A 23,574-nucleotide genomic window follows, 5' to 3' on the forward strand; every position below is an offset into this window, starting at 1 on the left:
CTCTGTGTGCGTTGCTCTGGATTTCCAGCATCTGCAGGATCTCTTGTGCTTATAAATAAATGTCTACCAGACTTACAGATTCAAAAAGGGGAAGAGCTCATCATAGGCAATATTGCCCCTTTAAACACAGAGCGAGGGGCCTCACAGTATTTTACATGCCCTGGATTCCATCTTGCCACAGATCCAAGAGAACCTCAAGGTGAAAAAATAAATGCAGACATCAACTCACTAAGAAGAGAGGCATAATCTTGGCTTTGTGAAATAGTTCATCATAAACCTTAAAAGATAAGTGTTGGAACTCCGTGTTTTTTTCTGATCCTTAGGGTTGTTCTGGGAGTCAAAAATGGCAAGCTGTCATAACTCCAAGATTTCAGTTTATGTTAGAATACAAACAAACCTACAAATATGAAGCAAGTTAAATAAAGAGCTGAGAAATGATGCCAAGAGGGGAATTAATGCAAAGGGGTGCAAGACAAAAGAATAAAGATGATGCTTCTGAAAAATCTATCATGTTTACAGATAAGAGAAATTCCTTAGATAGAGATACATAGGCTTCATAATTAAAACAATTACAATCATGTGGGTAATGTGCTAAAACGTAGCCAATGAAAAACAAGAAAGGTAATAAACCATTAGTTTAGCTGCTATACAATTTTCTGCCAGTGAGTGTGAAAAATACATGAGTTTGTTTAAAAAGTACAAATCCCATAAAAAGTATATTAAAAACAAGACAGTAATGCGATCATTCAAAAGTCATGTATGATATTTTCCTATGATGTTGTCTATTGGTGGGTGAGCAGTTTTAGTTCCTAAGTGTCAACATCGCTGTAGATCTATCCTGGGCCCAACATATCAATGCAACTACAAAGAAGGCATGACAGCAGCTATATTTCATTAGCAGTTTGAGGAGATGTGGTCTGTCACTGAAGTCTGGCAAATTTCTACAGATGTACCGTGCAGTTCATTCTGACTGGTTGCATCACCATTTGCAATGGAGGCTTCAATGTACAAGATTGGAAAAAAACCGCAGTTGGGACATGCTCTCTTATCGTTGTTACCATCAGGGAGGAGGTACAGGAGCATAAAATACATACTCAATGTTTTAGGAACACCTACTTCCCCTCTGTCATCAGATTTCTGAACAGACCAGGAACCCATAAACACTATCGCAGTTTTTTGCTCTTCTTTCGCACTATATATAGTATTTATTTTTGATATATTTGTTATGTTAATTTCCCATGTATCGCACTCTACGGCTATTGCAGTTGCATCCATTCCGGGGCAATTGACTTGGTCCCCCGGGACACTCAGCTCTCACCTGTGGTACCAAGTACCTGTTTGCATGCAACAGCAGCCATATCCTGGCACGCTGCTTTGCGAGGCGGGACAAACTGGGTGAGGGTAGCTGGCAGCCTCATAGCCCGGTGACACGGGGAACATGCCTGGCCCAGCATGATTAGTCAGCTCCAGCAGACTAGACGGATAAGATCTACAGTGAGATCCAATGGCTAGAAAGCCGGTACTGCAACGCTCCGGGGAAAGCGAAGGGCATGACGAGGCACAGAGAGGTCACGGTCAACCTCGGAAACCAAGGAAGACCCCAGTTTGTGACACTTGTTCATACTCAGACTTCTGAGGCCAAGAGCATGGAACTGCCCCAGTGCTTTTCCACTCTAAAACCTCTCCCACACAGTTGCCTGTCATTGTCGTACACAAAACAAATTTCATGACATACTGCATGTCAGTGATAATAAATCCAATTCTGATTCTTAAGGTCATTAGAATGCAAAAACTTAAAGAGTAGGGTCTGGCAAGACAGTCCCTCGATCTCCTCCACCACTAAGATCGTGGTTCATCCAATCTTAACCTCCACACCACTGTCTCTACCATTCTCAACTCCTTTGATATTTAAATTTCTGCCAATATTCACTAAATCCACCTCCACAGCTCTCTTAGAAAAAGAATTGCATGAATTCACAACCCCACGGAAATCAGAATTTCATCCTTAACTTTTTTAAAGATTAGATTTAGTCATAGAGTTGTCATCTATCCAATCTCCCCTCATTCTCCTAAACTCTATGGAATAAAGTGAATTGAACACATATGACAATAAACTCAACTTTAACTTCTTCCTGTTCACATAATTATTTATCGAGATACAGCATGAAATAGGTCCTTCCGGCCCTCAGAGCCGTACAGTTTAGCAATCCCCTGATTTAATCCTAGCCTAATCACACATTGACCAATAACCTACCAACCATTAAGTCTTTAGATTGTGGGAGGAAACCAATGCAGACATGGAGAGAACGTACAAATCTTTACAGGCAGTGACGGGAATTGAACCCAAGTCCCTGGTACTGTAAAGCGTTGTGCTACCTTGCCAGCCCACCTGGTTTGATGAGGTTCAACATCCCCAGGAAACAGGCCCAGTTCCTCCTGCACCTCTCTAGCCATGAGTCCATCCTCCTCCCACTCAGTCAATGCTTCCAGCCCAGGGAGAGCAGAGTCAGAGCTGGCTTAACATCAAAACAATGGAAACTAGCTGACAGCACCTTACACTGAGATCACATCACCAGAATATCACATATTGGTGGGATAAATTTCCAGTCAAGATCATACCAAGACTTGTACCAAGGCAGGAAAATGGGTCAGCATGAATTATGTGGGCTGAAGCACCTGTCTGTATCTTGTAGTGCTCTATGACTCATATAAAGTGGAAGCAGAGACTTTGAAGGCCAAGTTTGGGTTGTGAGTTGGGCTTTTTTGAGCTGGGGGTGAGTGTAATGTTGGAGGGCAGTGAGGAATTTATAATCAGATCAAGTTGAGATCTCATTACATAGTGAAGTGGTATTAAAGGGCCGGATAGTCTACTACTTTTCTTAATTATTCCATGAATGAATTTTCTCTGATCTGCCTCCAAGATTTGTCTATCTCTTATTAAAGGAGACCAAAACTGTACCAAAATTCAGTGAAAAGCTTGTCTTGCATACTGTTCATACAGACCAGATCATTACATGGTCATTGAGGTAGAACAAGAGAGAACAATGACAGAATGCAGAATAAAGTGTGACAATTACACAGTGTGTGCAGTGCAGTTAGACAATAAAGTACAAGGTCATAACAAGGTAGATGGTGAAGTCAGAAGCCAATCATATTGAACACGAGGTCTGTTTGAGGGTCTGGCAGCAGCGAGACAGAAGCTATCCTTGAGCCTGGTGGTGTGCACTTTCAGGCTTTTGTATCTTCTGCCCAAAAGGAGGAGAGAGAAAATTGTTTCCTCTCCATCTTAAGAAGGCCTTATGTTTAAACAGAAGCTCCAAGTTCTTGACTTTCCCACATCACACAACAAAGCTCCAGGCAGGCACCCAGTCGGATCTGGAGAAGCTGCCCTCTTCTGATAGGGATTCTCTATGTTTATAGCAATTGGATCGAGTACTTACCTGGCAGTAACAATGGCACAACTAAGGGTGTCATTGGCAGATGAGGCGGTGGTGGTGGTGTCAGGTAACCCGGATGAAAGCGGAGCTGGGAATGATACAGATACATGGGTCAAAGTTTACCTTGGTCAAAGTCTGGGAGCCGTTTGGTTCAGTTAGATCACTAGTTCCAACTGAGGTTCCCAACCTACAGGCCATGGACCCCTCAATTAATGGTTGGGGGTCCGTGGCATAAAAAAGGTTGAGGACTCCTGATTCCCAGGGAGTCTGGTGCAACATACTCAGCAGCAGCAAGCTGTTGAGAAGCATCCAGATGAAGTTCAAGTTCTGTTGTTGGCAGACTCGCAGATGCTGACGAAGAGGCGTACAAAAGTGAGATGGATCAGCTTGTCGAGCGGTGTCAAAACAGTAACGTTGCACCCGATGTCAGCAAGACCAAGGAATTGATTGTGGACTTAAGGAAGGGGAAGCCACACATTGAGTGGTAAGCAGCTTCAGGCTCCTGGGCATCAACATCTCTGAAGATCTTATCACAAGATGAGATCCGGTTCTCTGATGCAATCACGAAGAAGGCACACCAGCAGCTACAGTATAATTCGTTAGGAGTCTGGAGTTTTGGTACATCACCAAAGACTAGCAAACTTCTACAGATGTGTGGTGGAGAGCATTCCGACTGGTTGCATCACCGCCTGGTATGGAGGCTCCAATGCCCAGCATCGAAAGAGGTTTTAGAGGGTTGTTAACTCAACCAACTCCACCACAGGTACAACCCTCCCCACCATTGAGGACATCTTCAAATGGAAGTGCCTGAAGAAGCTGGCTTTCATCACCCACAACATGCCCTCTTCTCCTTACTACCATCAAGGAGGAGGTACAGGAGCCTGAAGTCACACAGTCAATGATTCAGGAGCTGCTTCTTCCCCTCCACCATCAGATTTCTGAATGCACAATGAACACTACCTTGTCTTTCCTCTTTTGCATTATTTATTTTATTACTATATTTTTCTTTTTGATACAGTGGGCAACAGGCCCTTCCAGCAGGGCATCCCACCTATCTAACCCTAATTTAATCACAGGACCAATTAACCCAGTAATCGGTACGTCTTTGGAATGTGGGAGGAGCCAGAGGCCACCTACATGCACACGGGAAGGAACATACAAACTCGATTACAGAGGGCACTGGAATTGAACTTCGAACTCCCAACGCCTCAGTCTCTAACAGTGTCACCCTAATGATTACGCTGCCACGGTGCCCCAATGTTGTGATTTGTATTAATTTTTAATGTCTTCCACTGAAAACAACAAATTTCCCAATATAAGTCAACAATGAGCCTGATTCTGATGTCAAGGCGAGTTTATTGTCCTGTGCACTGGTACGGGGAAGAACAGGTACGATGGAAAGTATCACTGGCATGAATATGCAATCATGAAAAACCAGAGCCATAGATATTCACGTCAAGTCAAGTCAACTTTTATTGTCATTTCGACCATAACTGCTGGTACAGTGCATAGTAAAAATGAGACAATGTTTTTCAGGACCATGGTGTTACATGACACAGTACAAAAAACTAAACTGAACTACATAATAAAAAAACAACACAGAAAGCTACACTAGACTACAGACCTACACCGAACTGCATAGAGTGCACAAAAACAGTGCAGGCATTACAATAAATAATAAACAGGACAGTAGGGCAAGGTGTCAGTCCAGGCTTCGGGTATTGAGGAGTCTGATAGCTTGGGGGAAGAAACTGTTACATAGTCTGGTCGTGAGAGCCCGAATGCTTCGGAGCCTTTTCCCAGACGGCAGGAGGGAGAAGAGATTGTATGAGGGGTGCATGGGGTCCTTCATAATGCTGTTTCCTTTGAGGGTGCAGCGTGTAGTGTAAATGCCCGTGATGGCGGGAAGAGAGACCCCAATGATCTTCTCAGCTGACCTCACTATCCGCTGCAGGGTCTTGTGATCCGAAATGGTGCAATTTCCGAACCAGGCAGTGATGCAGCTGCTCAGGATGCTCTCAATACAACCCCTGTAGAATGTGATGAGGATGGGGGGGTGGGAGATGGACTTTCCTCAGCCTTTGCAAAAAGTAGAGACGCTGCTGGGCTTTCTTTGCTATGGAGCTGGTGTTGAGGGACCAGGTGAGATTTTCCGTCAGGTGAACACCAAGAAATTTGGTGCTCTTTACGATCTTTACCGAGGAGCCGTCGATGTTCAGCGGGGAGTGGTTGCTCCGTGCCCTCCTGAAGTCAATAACCATCTCTTTTGTTTTGTTTTGTTTTGTTATTCAGAGATTCTCCACATTTTGTTCTGCACATTGCATCGAGAGTGTGATATGACATTGTCAATGTGTCAAACTCGCCCACCCATGCTTCTGATGGTTTGATGGGAAGCCTCTCTGTATGCAAGCCTCTGAAGCCATGGCTTCTAATGCTGGGTGACTAGTAAGCATTGTAACGTGAGCTCTGTGGAGGTTAATGGGGTGTAATGGTGGAGAGTTTAGTCTAATTTCCTCACCAGCTGCATACACCATCTGCTCTTTCTGATGACTAACCACTAACACGCATTATCTGACCTTCTTGTAAACCGATGCATCCCCTGTGGTTGCTCGATGGCCTCTGAAACTCAGATTTCAAATTCATTTAGTTATCACGTGTACATTGAGAGACAGTGAAGTGCGTCATTGCGTTAACAGCCAACTCAACCTAAAGATGCACTGGGGGCAGCCTACAAGTGTTACCACAAATTCTGGTGCCAACATGCCCAAAATGGCCAGCAGAACACAGCAGCGGCAGAAAAACAAGCCTCTTTCCCTCCTGCCCACCCACTTACATGCACTCAGAGAGACAGCCCTCCATCCCCAGGGCAGGCTGCCTCTGGGCCTCCAGTGGATTTGCAGGCCCAGTCTATGGTCATCAGGCCTTGATATCTAGGCTCTCTAACTATGTCTTTGACCTTCAGGCTTCTATTTTTGGTATTAACACCAGACCTAGCTGATACTGGGAGCCAAACTCCTGGCCTCGAACTCTGAATTTGTTGAACTATTTCCATACAGCTTGAATTTGTTGAACTAGAGAGTCACCAGCCCCAATGTCTTCTGACTTCATGGAGCTCCAATCCTGGAGCTCTTACCATTCTGGGGGTGGGGGTGAGGGGGTTGTTGGATTGTTACCAGTCCTCATCCTTATTGGTCTTTGTCTACAGATCCCGTGGGGTTGCCATCCACTCATGCGGGTCACTGGCATTTGACCCACGGAGTGCTCTAACATGGACTGCAGCCAGACCAAGGTCCTCTGTCCCCATCCATTCATATGCTTCTCCAAATGTCTCTTAAATGTTGGAACTCGAACCCACATCCACCTCTGCCACTGGCTGTTCTTTGCACCCTTTGACTGAATAAATCCCCTCTCAGATTCCCCTAAACACTTCACCTTTCAATCTAAACCTATGACCTCTCATTCTCATTTCACTCAACCTGAGGGGAAAAAGCCTGCTTGCATTTACCCTATCTATACCCCCCATAGTTTTGTGTTCTCCCCTCCTTCTCCTGCTTAGGGAATATGGCCTTTGGAGGAAAAGTGTAGAAAAGACTTTATATTGCATGTCATCCATGCAAATCATTTCATTGTAATAGGTCATTGAGGTAGGACAAGGGAGAACAATAGCACAATGCAGAATACAGTCTTGTAGTTACAGAGAAAGAGCAGTGTTAGACTATGACGTGCAAGGTCATAACAAGGTAGATGTGTGGTCAAGAGTCCATCTCATCATACTAGGGGGCAGTTCAATAGTCTTATAACAGTAAGACAGAAGCTGCCCCTGGGTTGGTACTATGTGCTTTCAGGCTTTTGTATCTTCTGCCCAATGGGAAGAGAGAGCAAACTGCCTCATGTCCATCTTAAAAGGTCCTTATTTTTAAATGATGACTCTGAGTTTCTGATTCTCCCATATCACACAACAAATCTCCAGGCTGCACCCTGCTGGATATAGAGGCCATGCTTTCCTCAATCTCACTTCTGAGGTCCCAAACCCAGGTGACAATGCACATCTATTGACTCAGAGTCAGGTGAAAAACATTCGGAACAACCAGACAGACAGACGCTGTATGGAAAGCATCAAATAATGAGCAGAGAGAACAGCCAGGCTGTTGGCAATGTGCCACTTCAGAAACAGCAAAATCCCAACTAATGATCTCCACTGGGACATATCCCAGATAAAACTCACAAAAAATAGTTTCAAGCCGTCATGAGCTGGTTCCGTTTCTTATAGATACTGCAAAATGGATAAGGCAGCTGTATTCAGAACATCAGTATTCCCATCCCCTCCTCCTTTCGGATTGAGTACCGTCCCTGGTCAGGTGGCTATGGTGAAGGTGCTCATTTCTTTCACCCTCCCCGTCACGAGCTACCATTTGTGGTCAGTGGTTAGCGTTATCAAAAGAGGTTCAGAAAGTCGTGGAGACACGAACAAACAGCAGATTCTGGAATCTGGAGCCAAAAAAAAAACCCAACAAATTAAGGAACACAGCAGGACAGGCAGCATCTGTAGAGGGAAACGGACAATCAATGTTTCAGATTGAGAATGGAAGATCTCCACCAAAACATCAATTGTCCATTCCCACCCCTTCTCCCACATATTCTGCCTGACCACTTGAGTTCTTACAGTAGTTTGTATTTTTTGCTTTAGAAAGTCCAAGTCCCAGTGCAGAAGTGAATACACAAAACTTTGCCCTATAACTACTGCTATATGACACCATCAGTGGACACCATATGTTCTGAGTAATCTGCTGACCACCATCTATTCTCATCATCACTAATCTTACACTTCAGAAATACTTTCCGATCCAATCCCTTTCCCTTTCAAAGCACATCCCATTCAATCCCCTAGTGACAAAAGTCCATCAGTCTCTGACCTGGATCTATTCAACAACTTGGGTTGAGACTGGAAATTCCAAAGAGTTACAACCCTGCAATGAATGAGTTTCTTTTCAACTCCAAACCAAAATGGCTATTTCTTAACACCAATCTTCCATCCCTTAATTATCGCCAATGCACAGAAATATACTCATTTGGCAGTTTATTAAGTACAGGAGATACGTTATGCAGTGGCCACAGAGTGTATGTCTGCATATTTGTGGTCTCCTGCTGCTGTGGTCCGTCCACTTCAAGGTTTGATGTGCTGAGAGTTCAGAGATGCATTTCTGCACACCACTGTTATAAAGCGTGGTTATTTGAATTACTGTCACCTTCCTGTCAGCTTGAAAGATTCTAGCTATTCTCATCTGACCTCTCATTAACAAGGTGTTTTCACCCACAGAACTGTGGCTCACTGGATTTTTTTTTTGTCTTTCACACTATTCTCTGTAAACTCGAGATAGTTATGCGTTAAAATCCCAGAAGATCAGCAGTTATTGAAAACCCCTCCCCCCCCAACAATCATTCCACAGTCAAAGTCTCTTAGATTACATTTCTTCCCTATTCTGATGTTTGGTCTGAACTACTGGGGTCTGTAGTTTGATGTTTATATTCTATGTTTTTCACTTGGTTTTTGCCTTTCACACATTGGGTGCTTGATGTTTTCTTTGAGTTGGTTCCATGGTGGTTCTTTGTGTCGTGGCTCTCTGTGGGAAGACAAATCTCAGGGTTGTATACTGCATACAAACTTTGATAGGAAACGTACCTTGAATCTTTGAACCAAACCTCTAACGTGTGTTTGTGCACTGAGTGGCTGCCATGTGATTGGCTAATTAGAAACTTGCATTAACGAGGTGTACAGGTGTACTTAATAAAGTGGCCACCATGTGTATACAATTCTGCTCAAAAAAATTGTTTCGACCCTTGCAGTTTGGAGAAGAAGCTTGAGCCAAACCCCTTTCGGCTGAAACCCAATTCCATCTACTTGGAAAATCTTTGTTTGAGTTAGGTGATTGAAGTTAATGAAGCAAAACTAAATAGTGTGGCATATCATTTCACTAATTGACACTAACCACTCTTAATGCCCACAGTAACTCATTTTACAACTCGTTAATGTTAAAAAAGGGAAGTACAGTGGACCCTGGTTAGTGAGATAGCAACTTTCAAAGGCTGCTCTTGGCCAACACGTTGTTTTAACGGACCATAACCCTCTGTGTAGGTATCAGCCAAGATGTTGTGGAGAGGATTCTAATTGGTTTAGATCCTACAGCTGGGATAAGGCCCGAGAATCTGTCCCCTCGCTCAAGAACAATGCGCAAGAGACATGCGCTGTCACAAGTGCTGCTTCTAAGGTACTGGAATTGTACAGCAAAGGTACAGGCCCTTCAGCCCAGCTAATCCATGCTGACCACAGTGTCCACCCATCATTATCATCATTATGGTTAGGTAATGTGGAATGCCACAAGTTTGATTCACTGATTTATTGGTGGAGAGAAGGGGCGGACAGAGTGGGGACTGCTTGGCCTCAGACAGAGAGAGAGGACAAGGCCTCATGTTGTGGTGTTGCCTGTTTACAGCCGCCAGGAGAGAGGCTTTGGCGAAAATGTGCTCCACTGTGGGTGGTGTGGCGCAGTCTCCAGGCTGGAGTCGATGCTGCCTCCCCCCCCCACCCAGTATTCACTCGGCAGAAGGCAAGCTGTACTGTGGTTGACTCCAGGTTTCTGTAGCAATCAAGGACTCAGGGTCTGGAAGGTTTTTTTGTGTGATTGTATTTAACTGATACGTTATATGCGCTTGCTATCTTGTACGTGCGAGGATTAGGCCTCAAGCTGTGGAGTCACAATGTTGCTATCTTTCATGTGCGACGTGTGCTTTGTGCTGTATGCAACTGTTGGTCCTGTGTTTTGCACCTTGGCCCTAGTGTAACACTACTTCCTTAGGCTGCAATCATGAGTATTCATGTACGGTTGACTGACAATTAAACTTGAATCATTATGTGCCACGCTGTCTGACATGGGCGATCATGGTTCTTGGTAATTTTTTCTACAGAAGTGGTTTGCCATTGCCTTCTTCTGTTCCCAGTCCAGCTAGTCCCAATCACCTGCATCCATCTCAGCCCCACGCCTCCAGCTAAATCATACGGATGTACCTGTCTCCACCACTTCCTCTAGCAACCCTTCCCTATATTCTATGAGATAAAGTTGGCCTGATATCCCCTTTAAATCTTTCCTTTCTCACCCTAATCTCATGCCCCCCAAGGTTTGGACTCTCTTTCCCCGGGCAAAGCACTGATAGCATCCACTTGATCTGTGCCTTCATAATTTTAAACTCATCCATAAAGTCCCCCCCATTCCCCATGTTCCAAGGAATAAAGGCCTCTCCTTATACCACAGGCATTCTTGACTTGGTAACATCCTTCTAAATCCTCTCTGCAGTTTAACCACACCTTTCCTATTTGGTGGTAGGGTGGCAATAGATCTCTACCAAAATAAGTGTTGGGCTTTCCTTCCCTTCGTTAGCCTGCGAGTCAACCCTTGGGCAAGTTGTAGCACCACCTTAGACCTCACCAATCAGGGTCACGTGAAGCCATGGGAGCAGGAGGTCGTGTGAGCAGCTGGTGTAAATCACAAGTCCTGGCTATGTGACCACTGACGCCAGGCAGGCAATCTCTGAAGGGTATTGATAATGACTGGGGTCATCAATCTTATAAAGAAGAAGGAAAAGGCAAACCACTTCTGTAGAAAAGTTTGCCAAGAACAATTATGGTCATGAGACCATGATCGTCCATGTCATACAACATGCACATAATGATGATAATGATTCCTATAACAGTGATCAAACCCACACAGAAATGGTGATAGGTTTGTACATTACTTACTATTTCCAGGGCAAATGAGATCCCCTGATTTCTCATCAGCAGGTTTCCCTGGTTATTAGATTCATGCATGTCCAAAACTGCACACAATACTCCAACTGTGGCCTCGTCAATGACTTACACAACCGTTCCAAATCCTACATTCAACTCCATGACTAATGATGGCTAGCATGCCAAACACCTTTTCACTATGCTGTCCATGTTTGATGCTACATTCAACAAACTAGACACTTGCACTCCCACGTCCCTCCGTGCCATTGCACTCCCACGTCCCTCCGTGCCATTGCACTCCCTCATCCCCTAATGTTCATTGTACAGGTTCTACAGAGGAGCCTGAAGACTGACACCCAACAATTCAGCAACAGCTTCTTCCCCTCTGCCATCCCATTTCTGAATTGTCTGTGAACTAACGAACACCACCTCGATATTCCATTATTTTGGCACCATCTATTTTTAGAACTCATAACAACTTAATATCTTTGCAGGGTACTGCTGCCGCAAAACAACCAGTTTCACATTTTATGGGTCTTGGCCCGGAATGTCGACTCTTTATTCTTCTCCATAGACTCTGCCTGACCTGCTGAGTTCCTCCAGCAGACTGGGTGTGTTGCTCTGCATTTCCAGCATCCGCAGAATCTCTCATGTTTAAATTGTGACGTCAAGACTCCATTTTATTGTACAAATGCATTCAAATTCCGATATATCAATGAGTTACTGTAAAGTGCCAGAGAATCAAACAGTACATTGATGTGTGGGTGTGAAAGAAGATGTTTCGGGGAAAATCAGCTGGAGGTTATAAAATTGTTGGCAAGATGATAGAGCCAATGGTCAAAGAGTAAATAACAAATTAGTTAGGAAACCTCAATATATCCTCAGTGAGGCCCTCAGTTGGTCGGAGTCAGCCATGGAATTGCATCCGAGCTCTATACAGGATAGTATGATATGGAGACAAGCTGTTGCTCATGCACCGGGCTCCCCCTCTCCACACAGCTGATGAATCCAAAGGGAGAGCAGAGACCGATACAGTTTGGCACCTGCAGCGTCACAGGAGTTGCCGGTCAGCATTGATCTCAACGTAGGACTGCCTTAGGGATTCTAGTTCCAGATTTTTCCCTCGGGATTTACTCCCGAAGCCTTCCCCATGAGTGGGTACAGCCACAAGGCAGCAGAAGTTTGAGATCAGTGTTTCCTTCTCCTCGATGAACTGCCAACCACTTGACAAGCCCATCTGCCCAAAGTGACTGGTTTTAAAGTGCCAGTTACCCACCTTTGCACCTTCTCCTATCAGCCACATGTGAAGGCTGGACTTGGTTGACAGAGGCTATTTGAGATGCATGCCATTGGGAACATTTAATAGGTAGAGAGAGCTTAATCTCCCCACCCCACCCCATCACCAGCCAGCTATGACAACCGTAAGGAATTTATAGATATTCAGTGGCCACTTTATTAGGTAAATCTGTACACCCTCTCGTTAATGCAAATGTCTAATCAACAAATCATGTGATAGCAGTTCAATGCCTAAAAGCATGCGGACTTGGTCAAGAAGTTGAGTTATTGTTCAGACCAAACATTAGAATATTTATGACATAAAATTCTGCAGATGCTGGAAATCCAAGTAACACACACAAAATGTTGGAGGAACTCAGCAGGCCAGTCAGCATCATTGGAAAAGAGTAAACAGTTAACGATTCAGGCTGAGACCCTCCATCAGGACTGGAAAAAAAAAGATGAGAAGTCAGAGTAAGAAGGGGGAGGGGGGGAGTGAGGAAGAAGTGCCAGGTGATAGGTGAAACTGGGGGAGGGGGAGGGGTGAAGTAAAGTGCTGGGAAGCTGATAGGTGAAAGAGTTAAAGGGCTGGAGAAGGGGGAATCAGAATATTTAAAAAGTGTGATCTAAGTGAGGGACTATGGAATGATTGTTGTTTTGAGTATCTCAGAGACTACTGATCTCCTGGGATTTTCATGCACACCAGGCTCTAAAGAGAATGGTAGGTGAAACATCCAGTGAGTGGTGGTTCTGTGGGCAAAAATGCCTTGTTAATGAGAGGTCAGAGGGGAATGGCCAGACTGGTTCAAGCTGACAGGAAGGCGACAGTAACTCAAATGACCACACATTACAACAGTGGTGTGCAAGACAGCAGCTCTGAATGCACAACATGTCGATCCTTGAAGCGGATGGAAGACAGCAGCAGAAGACCATGAACATACACTCAGCGGCCATTTTATTAGGTACAGGATGTACACGATAATGTGGCTACTGAGTGTAATTAAATCTAAACAACTGATAAATCACATTTGATGAATTTGCTCAAATTTAAAGATCAGCTTTTTTGTTGCTCGTACATCATACAGTGAAATGCTTCGTTTGTGCCAAATGAAATCAGCGGGAATTGTGCTGGGCAGCCTGCAAGTGTCACAACATTTGCGGCGTCAGCATAGAGTGCGCACAATTTACTAATCTAACACAGTCCGAGGATGTGATGGGGGCAACCCACATGCATTGCCACACTTACGGGGCCAACACAACCGCAAGAAAGCAGCATCCATCCACCAAAGACCTAGTTAGGAGTGTCCTCTTCTCACTACTAACATTGGGAAGGAGGTACAGAAGCCCGAGGCCCCAATACTACAATACAGAAACATGGCCTTCAGCCCAGCTAGTCCATACCAGGCCAGGAGTCTGATGGTTGTAGGGTAGTAACTGTTGCAGAACTTGGTAGCGTGGAAAATGAAAAGAATATGGCACAGCTGTAAATCTGCCTAGAGCAGGCTGTCCTCAAAAACTGAGTGACCATGCAAGAAGAGGCCACCAAGAGACCTACAACAACTCTGGAGAAGTTACAAGCTTCAGTGGCTGAGATAGGAGAGACTGCGCATACAACTGTTGTCGAGGTTTCTTCACCAGTCACAGCTTTGGCCATCAGACTAAATGCTACGTTTGCTGTAAGCCAAACATTGCACATCATCAAAAACACACCATCCCTACCATGAAGCATGTTGGTGGCTGAATCATGCTGTGGGAATGCTTCACTACAGCAAGCCCTGGAAAGCTCGTGAAGGTAGAGGGTAAAATTAATGCAGCAAAATACAGGGAAATCCTGGAGGAAAACCTGATGCAGTCTGCAAGAGAACTGCAACTTGGGAGAAGATTTGTTTTCCAGCAAGATAATGACCCCAAGCATAAAGCCAAGGCTACATTGGACTGACTTAAAAATAACAAAGTTAATGTCCTGGAGTGGCCAAGTCGGTCCAGACGTCGATCTAATTGAGAATTTGTGGCTGGACTTGAAAAGGGCTGTTCACTCACAATCCCCATGCAATCTGACAGAGTTTGAGCAGGTTTGTTAAGAGGAATGGGGAAAAATTGCAGTGTCCAGATGTGCAAAATTGATAGAGATCTATCCACACAGACTCGAGGCTGTAAATTGCTGCCAAAGGTGCATCTACTAAATATTGACTTGAAGGGGGTGAGTGATTATGCAATCAATTATTTTGTGTTTAATAACTCTAATAAACTTAGACCAATTTGTAGAAATGTGTTTTCGCTTTGACACAGAAGAGTCCTTTCTGTTCATCAGTGTCAAAAAGGCCAAATTAAATCCACTGTGATTCAATGTTGTAAAACAATAAAACATGAAAACTTCTTGGGGGGAGTGAATACTTGGTATAAGCATTATATGTCGTGAAATTAGTTTTTCTTTGCAGCAGTAGTACAGTGTGCATTAAAATTAATACAATACTGTGCAAAATTCTTAGTTACCCTAGCTATGTATAATGTGCCTCAGACTTTTACACAGTACTATACAATACATACTTTGATGATAAATTTACTTTGAACTTTGAAATGTACTCCATGGTGGGTAGGCTTTGATTACGATGGACCGGGCCATATCCATCATCCGTTTATGTACAGTATTTGGCCTATACCACTTAAGCCTTCCCTATACATGGAGATATAATGGAAAATACAAACGGAGCATTGGTGGGTGGAAGGCTGGGGAGATGGAGTCAGAGAGAAACAGACTTAGTTTTTCTTTTGTTAGTTATTTGTGGCCAGTGACCTCACTACAGATTCATGTTACCGACAGCCGCAGTGAGACAAGAGATTGCTGTCACTGTGTCCGGATCTATCTGAGTGAACAAAGCTCTTTTCAGTGTCAAACAATGCATTTGTTGATATTTTCTTCCCCCCCCCCCCCACCCTGAGGTAACCAAGCGACTAGCACACAGTTCTGGACCTGACAATGACATCCCACCAAGCCAACAAACAATCTCCACTTGGTTCAGCGAGGCCCGCAAAATGTCTCCTTCAGGAGCCCACTTCCTTTTCCTGTTCCCCTCCCACCCATTATCTTCTCCTCTCCTATCACCTCCCCGGTGCCGCTCCTCTTCCTCCCGCGGCCTACTCCATTCCTCTAACAGATTCCTTCTGCTTCAGCCCTTATCTTTTCCACCCAACACCTCCCAGCTTCCTACTCCATCATCCCTCACCCATCCACCTTCCCCCTCACTCATCCACCTTCACCCCCTCACCTGGTCTCACCAATCACCTGCTACCTTGTGCTCCACCCCTCCCCTATCTTCTTTTTCTGACTTCTGCCTCCTTCCTCAGCCCGTAACGTGGACTGTTTATTCCTCTCCATAGGTGCTGTCTGGCCTGCTGAGCTCCTCCAGCATTTTGTGTGTGTTGTTCAAGATTTCCAGCATCTTGGAATTTCTTATGTTACTGAAATGCAGGAGGAACTCAGCAAGACATTACAGAACAGCACAGGAAGAGGCCCTTCAGCCCACAATGTCTGTGCTATCTTAATCCCATATGTCTGGATGTGGACAAGATGGTGCCAGTGTACAGCGTTCCCTCGGTTGGCATCTCCCAGATAGATTATGAAAATGTCTTTTACATCTTTTACATTTGCTTTTCACCTTAAATGTGTTTCTGGAACTGTTAAGAGCCTACAATTTACAGTTTGCAGATCGGTTGAGTGATCCAGCGCTTTGCTGTCTCCGAGGAGATTCCAGGAAGTAAGCACATACTCAGTCTCCATGGAAAGAAACTTCAAGACAGGCACAGGCCAATGTTTGGCTCCATTTTGCCGGTTAAGGTATCCATTAATGGCTGATTAAAGCGTCGAAGCAGATTCAGACATCGAGGCGAACGTGGGAAGACAAGCGGAGGTTCAGCACTGACCGGCTTCCTTTTGATTGCTGCTGAGAAGGAATCAGTGAGCGGCCTATCTCTGTGTGGTTCTCTGTAACAGGCGGGGAGGCCCCTCTGCCTCTTGTGGTGTCCCGCTCTTTTGATGAATGTCAGTCATACCACAGGATGATATTGTGGTTCTGTGGTTATGGATTGAACTACTGTATTGTGTTTATGGACTGCGGGATCTTTCAGACTTGTGGATTTTATATTCTGTTTTTTTTAAATTCCCCGATCCTTTTCCATTTTCTTGTCCAAGGGGAGGGTGTTTGAGGGTTGATGCTCTGTTAGGTTTTTTTGGTTGTTTTTTGGAGGGGGTGACGCTCCTGTTCTGTTTTGTGTGTGGGGGGGGGGGGTGTAGGGGAAGGGGATGATTGGGATAGTGTTCTGTGACTTGCCTCATACATCTCCTTTAAACAAATCCCCCCACCCACTGATCGGTTGTCTGTTGTATCCGATAATGACAAGCAGATTTGCGCAGTTCTGTAGTGTGTTCGTACTTGGCTGCTGAGTCCAAGTTGTGAGTGACATTGTTGTTCCTTTTCGCGCCTTGTTGCACCCCATTTTGGCCATATTCCAAAGCATTTTGACTTTCTTTTGTTTTTGAGGCAGAGTTGCTAGCTCGACATTCAACCCAGCACGTATGGAGAGCGTGCAAGGAGCGGGCCAGATTCGAACTCGGGACCATCGGCTTCAAAGTCCGGTGCTGATGCCACTACACAACTGGCTGACATCGTGAACAACATGGACGTCCACAATAAGGACATGAAAACTGTGGTGGATCTGGAGGTGGAGCCGCTGTTATTGCCTTCTTTCTTTGTCGGGCAGCGATTAGTACTGCTCGGCGTCTCACCTTCAGATTGTCCAAACCAAGGCTCGGCAGCCACTCCACTCTTACACACTCTGTTTCTGCCATTTTGGTACAAGCCCAGCATGTGCTGTGTTACCTTTCATGCAGTCATTGAGACTCTTCCCCAGTGACAGCTCACCATATAGTAGCTTCTTGGAGATTCGGTAATCCTTCATGTGCACTGAAGCTGTGCTTTTACAAGCATTGCCTCAACACTGATGGTCCCTCCTGTCGAGGACCTCTAATGTGTGACTCAGTCCTGCCAAGGATCGACCTCAGACTACGCATGTGGAACACCTTCTAGCATTTTGAAGTGTCCTATGCATACAGTCCAGGTTTCACATCCATACAGGAGACTGCTGAGGACAACAGCTTCACACACCTTTAGTTCTGTGAATAGGCCGATGTTGCGCTGGTTCTGCACATACAACTGCAGCTGACCAAGGCTCTGGATGGCCTTGGAATTCCTGGCATTGATTTCTCTGTCATCTCCACATGTGGTACGGACCCATCGTTAACACAAAGCTAAGTAATTGGCATTTCCACCCCTGGAGAAAAGCCTGCTTATGCTTCTCACAAATTTATTTTTTTTTTCTCAGGTTGCCCATAGCCTCTGACACTCTAGAGAAAAATACCCAAGTTGGTCCAAACTCCCCTTGTAGTTAAAACTCTTTGATCCCAGGCAACACCCTGGTGAACCTCTTCTCCCCCTCTCCGAAGTGTCTACCCCATTCCTTAATTCATTACCACCAACAGCTGTGGAGACCAAGTCATTGGTACATTTTTAATAGGGTCTTGATTTGTAAGGGCGTCAAAGGTTACGGGAAGAAGACAGGAAAATAGGTTTGAGAGGGATATTAAATCAGCCATTATTGAATGGTAGAGCAGACTTGATGGGCTGAATGGCCCAATTCTGCTCCTACATCGTATGGTCCTGTTGTCTTATCCCTGTAATGCGGTGATGAAAACTGCACACATCATTCCAAATGTGGCCCAGCCAATGTTTGACATAACATCAAAAGAACTTCACACCTTTTCCCAATGAAGGCAAGTGTGCCACATACCTTCTTTTCTACATTCAAATTACAAAGTATGTATGCAGTATACAACCCTGGCATTTGTCTTCTCACAGGCAGCCATGAAAAAAAATCATGGAACCCATTCAAAACAAAACATCAAACTCCAAACATGCAAAAAAAAAGGCCAATTTATGTAAACAGCAAAAAAACCAAAAAAAAACAATGAATATAAAATATCAAACCACAAAGGCAACAAAACTGTCCAGGAATGTTCAGTTTCAGCTCAGTTCACACTAGCAGTGTGCCATTCATTGACTGCAGGCCACAGAGCCCGTCCGCCCTGATCAAATTCACACATAATAGCAACAAAAACAGTGGCCAGAAACATATCATACTGTGAACTACAGCGTCCAGTCCACAAATCAAATCGATTTAAACACTGCCCAAGAGCCAAGACCCAACACCATTCTCTGACAAGAGGGAGAGAGAAACTGATTGAATGCAGGCCACACAATCCACTTGCATTGTCACCTCAGAGAACTATGAGCTTGCGCCGCAAGGACCCTCTGTACTTCAGTACCTTAATGGTCATGCCATTTACTGTACACTTTCCTCTTGCATTTGACCTCACACGCATCAGCATTAAACTCCATCCGTCATTTCTGCTGCCAAACCCCCCTCCCCAGTAATCCATCAGGCTGATGGTCTGGTCATTTACCATTGTTTACAGGGCCTTGGCTGTGCTGAAACGGGGAGTTGTGAAGTTCATTAAGTCTGCTCGGGAAAAGTAAATACGTGAAATGTGATTCAGATTCTGCACATTCGGATTTGTTCATCACATGTACAACAAAACATACAGTGAAAAGTATCGTTTGCATTAACAAACCATCTCAGGATGTGCTGAGGCAGCCCACGAGTGTCGCTACACATTCTGGCACCAACACAATATGCCCACAACGTCCAGCAGAAGAACACAATCAACAAAAGTTCAGAGCAAATTTATTGTTGAAGTACATATACCTCACCATACATAATCCTCAGATTCATTTTCTTACCGGCATTCACAGTAAGTAAAAGAATCAGTGAAAAATGGCCCCAGCAGATAGACAATTAACGTACAAAAGACAACAAGCTGTGCAAATACAAAAAGGAAAAAATAAACAAATAAACATCGAGAACACGAGGCGAATCCTTGAAAGTGAGGTGATAGGTTGTGGGAGCAGTTCAACGTGGGGGAAAGTTGAGTGAAGTTAGCCCCACTGGTTCCGCAGTCTGATGGTTGAGGGACTGGGCTCTATCCACTATTTGTACGCTTTTCCTTTCAAGGGCACTGGCATTAAAAGATAAATACATTAAAAAATGCTCACTGTTTTCAGCCACAATCAGGCCCCAGATGTATGGCGTTCAGATACTACTTGTAAAAGAAAAATTCAGATTCAGATTTATTTATCTCGTGTACATTGAAACATACAGTGAACACGTGTAACAACCGACACAACCTAAAGATGTGCTGAGGGCAGCCCACAAGTGTCACCACGCAACCTGGCGCCAACACAACATGGCCACAAGTCTCGGCAGAACAACACAGAATACAACAAAACAACAACAGTGAGACAAGCCCTTGTCCAGCCTCCCACACAAGCATTCACACACAGACCCTCCAACCCCAGGGCAGGACTCCGGGCCTCCAGTCACCGGCCTTTGACATCTGGACTTCTGATCAACCTTCGGTCTCTAGACTTCAGAACAGACCACCTTCCCACCACCCGTCCTCAAATTTCTAATCAGCCCATGAACTCTGCCTCTTTATTCCCTTATTTCGACTGTTTATCTTTCAATTTATACTAATTCTATGTCTTTGCACTGTACTGCTGCTGCAAAACAACTTTCACCTTATATAAAACAGCAACAATAAAACTGATACTGGTTCTTTAACCTCTCAGCTAAGAAGCCAACATACACTCAGTGGCCAATTTATGAGCTACCTCCTATACCTAACAAAGTGGCCACTGAGTGTATGTTCATGGTCTTCTGCTGCTGTTGCCCGTGCACTTCAAGGTTCACCGTGTTTTGCGTTCAGAGTTGCTCTTGTGCGCACCACTGGTGTAACGCGTGGTTATTTGAGTTACTGTCACCTTCCTGTCAGCCTGAGCCAGTCTATCCATTCTCCTCTGACCTCTCTCATTAACAAGACACAGAACTGGCGCTCACTAGATGCCTTTTGTGTTTTGCATCAATCTCTGTAAGTTCTCAAGACTGTTGTACGTGAAAATCCTGGGAGATCAGCAGTTTCTGAGATATGCAAACCACCCCATCTGGCACCAACAATCATTCCATGGTCAAGGAGATGTAGATCGCATTTCTTCCCCATTCTGATATTTGGTCTGAACAACAACTGAACCTCTTGCCCATGTCTGCATGATTTATGCACTGAGTTAATGCCACATGATTAGCTGATTAGATATTTGTATTAATGAGATGGTGTAGAGCCACTGGGAATGATAGAAGTGGCCACTGGCTGTAGAATCAGGCATTAATCATTATTCCCAGTTAGTTCAAACTCACTAACTGTTTCTGCAGCCAATTAAAGGTACAAGAGCAGCAAAAACGAGCAGGAACATTTTCGGGAGAGTGTGCATGTATTAATGGAGTCACATACAAGTGGTCCTTGGGAGAGCCTGCCTGTTTAGTAGAGAGGGAACACACATGGTCACTGGATGACAACAGACATGACACGTTAGTTCTGTCTCTGGGAATCATGTAGGAGGTGTCTGTGAAATTGCTGGCAATCCGGGCATATTTAGCTTTCCTTATAATTGCAGAGAGACGTCTTGTGAATTTCAAGAGGGCATTTCTTTAACCTAACGCCTACAGGACCAGTTCCATAAACCTCACAAACTTAATCTTCACTGGGACAGTTCCAGAACAATATCCATTCTGTATGTGAGAGATATCTATGGCCAGATAAGGACATCTAGGAACACAGCAAATCATAAACACAAGAGATTCTAAAGATACTGGAAATCCAGAGCTACGCAACAAAATGCTGGAGGAACTCAGCAGGTCAGGCAGCATCTATGGAGAGGAATAAACAGTCGATGTTTTGGGCTGAGACCCTTCTTCAGGACTGGAAAGGAAGGGGGCAGAATCAAGAATAAGTTGGTGGGGGAGGAGAATGTGTACAAACTGGTAGGTGGTAGGTGAGACCAGATGAGGGAAATAATGGGTGGGTGGGGTGTGGGGAGTGACAGGTGGAAAAGGTAAAGGACTGAAGGAGGAAGAATGAGATAGGAGAGGACACGGACAGAATGGAGAGGATGTAGGGTGCTACGTTAGTGTAGTGGTTAGCGCAACGTTATTACTGCTTGGGGTGGAGTTCAGAGTTCAATTCCGGCGTCCTTGGTGAGGAGTCTCTGTACATCCTTCCCGTGGAATGCGTGAGTTTTCCCTGGCTCCTCCAGTTTCCTCCCACAGTCCAAAGACATACCGGGTAGTTTAACTGGTCATTGTAAATTGTCCTACAATTCGGTTTGTGTTAAATTGGGGTTACTGAGGAGTCGCAGCTCGAAGGGATGGAAGGGCTGTATCTCTAAATAAAGTAAATTAAAAGGAGAGTGGACTACGTGAGGAAGGGAAGAAGGGGCACTAGAAGGAGGTGATGGGCTGGTGAGGAGAGATAGGGTAAGAAAGGAATCAGAATTAGGAGTGAAAACAGATGGTGGAGGGGAGAGAAATTACTGGAAGTTAGAGAAATCAATGTTCATGGAAATCATGAGCGTGTTCACAGAAGTCAATTATTCAGCCAGAGTCATCTGTAAGATTCTCTAAGATCATCTAACTACCCTTTATATCTCCACCCAACTCCATATTCTTAGACACACACAAAATGCTGAGGCCCTTCATCGGGATAGTAGGATCTCAGCCCGAAGCATCAACTGTACTCTTTTCCATACATGCTGCTTTGCCTGCTGAGTTCCTCCAGCATTTTGTGTGTGTTGCTCGGATTTCCAGCATCTGCAGATTTTCTCGTTTCCATATCCTTTGATATTACAGTTTAACAATTATCTATCTACAATACTGTGCAAAAGTCTTAGGCACATATATATAGCTAGAATGCCTAAGACTTTTGCACAGTAAGTACTTAGTAATTTTATGTATTACACTATACTGGTGCCGCAAAAAAAAATTTCCTGACATATGTGAGTGATGATAAACCTGATTCTGATCTGGGTCTCTATTGTGGACTGAGAGTGGGAAGGGGGCAGGGAGAGGGGAATCATGGTTTGGAAAAAGAGAAGGGAGCAGGAAGCACCAGAGAGACATTCTATGATGATCAATAAACCATATAAACCAATAAATCAATAATGATGATCAAATTCTATGATGATAATCAAATGACCTTGCCTGGTGTCTCAGGCTGGGTGTGTCTGCACCTGTACCAACCCCCCACCCGACACTCCTTCTCTGCCACCTGGCCCACACCCCTCCCACGGTGCTACACCCCCACCATTCCCAACATCCTTTGCTCCCGCCAAATCTACAAACTCACTCTCCACTCCACGTTCACAAATACAGTACTGAGCAAAATTCTTAGGCACCCTTGCTACATATATGTGCTCCTAAGATTTTTGCACAGTATTGTGTATAGAAATTATCAGCTGTCTTCTGATGGGGTGAGAGTCACTATTTCCCACAGCCTTTACAGTGAATGCTTCACCTTTAGCAAAGTGCTTCACCTTTTACAATACTCGTTATAAAAACAACACACACCAACTGCTGGAGGAACTCAGCAAGTCAGGCAGCGTCTATGGAGAAAGATAAACAGTAGACATTTTCAGGTCAAGATACTTCATAAGGGTCCTGGTGGAGGGTCTCAGCCTGAAACACTGACTGTTTATTCTGCATTGCTATTGTTTTGACTTGTTCTACCTCAATGCACTTGTGTGATAAACCAACTGTCTAAATCCACTCACTCCAGACATTCTTCCTTCTCCCCTCTCCCATCGGGCAGCAGATACAGAAGCCCAATAGCACGTACCACCAGACTCAAGGACAGCCTCTACCCCACTGGAATAATACTATTAAATGGTTCCCTAATACTGGACTCATGACCTCACAATCTAACTCAATAGGATTTTGAACTTTTTTTTACCTGCACTCTCTCTGTAACTGTTATTGTTTTATCTTGTTCTACCTCAGTGTACTGTGTAATGATCTGATCTGTATACAAAACCAGCTTTTCGCTGTAACTCAGTACAAGTGACAATAATAAAACAATATTAG

General features: G+C 44.5%; 1 protein-coding gene across 4 annotated transcripts in view; it reads right to left on the reverse strand.

The window, feature by feature from the left end:
- The window catches only part of mapk8ip1b (mitogen-activated protein kinase 8 interacting protein 1b), a 163,366-nt gene that overhangs the window by 118,027 nt on the left and 21,765 nt on the right, over positions 1–23,574 (reverse strand). The window lies entirely within an intron of this gene.

This window comes from Hemitrygon akajei, chromosome 6 (assembly GCF_048418815.1).
Source record: "Hemitrygon akajei chromosome 6, sHemAka1.3, whole genome shotgun sequence".
Classification (NCBI taxonomy): Eukaryota; Metazoa; Chordata; class Chondrichthyes; order Myliobatiformes; family Dasyatidae; genus Hemitrygon; species Hemitrygon akajei.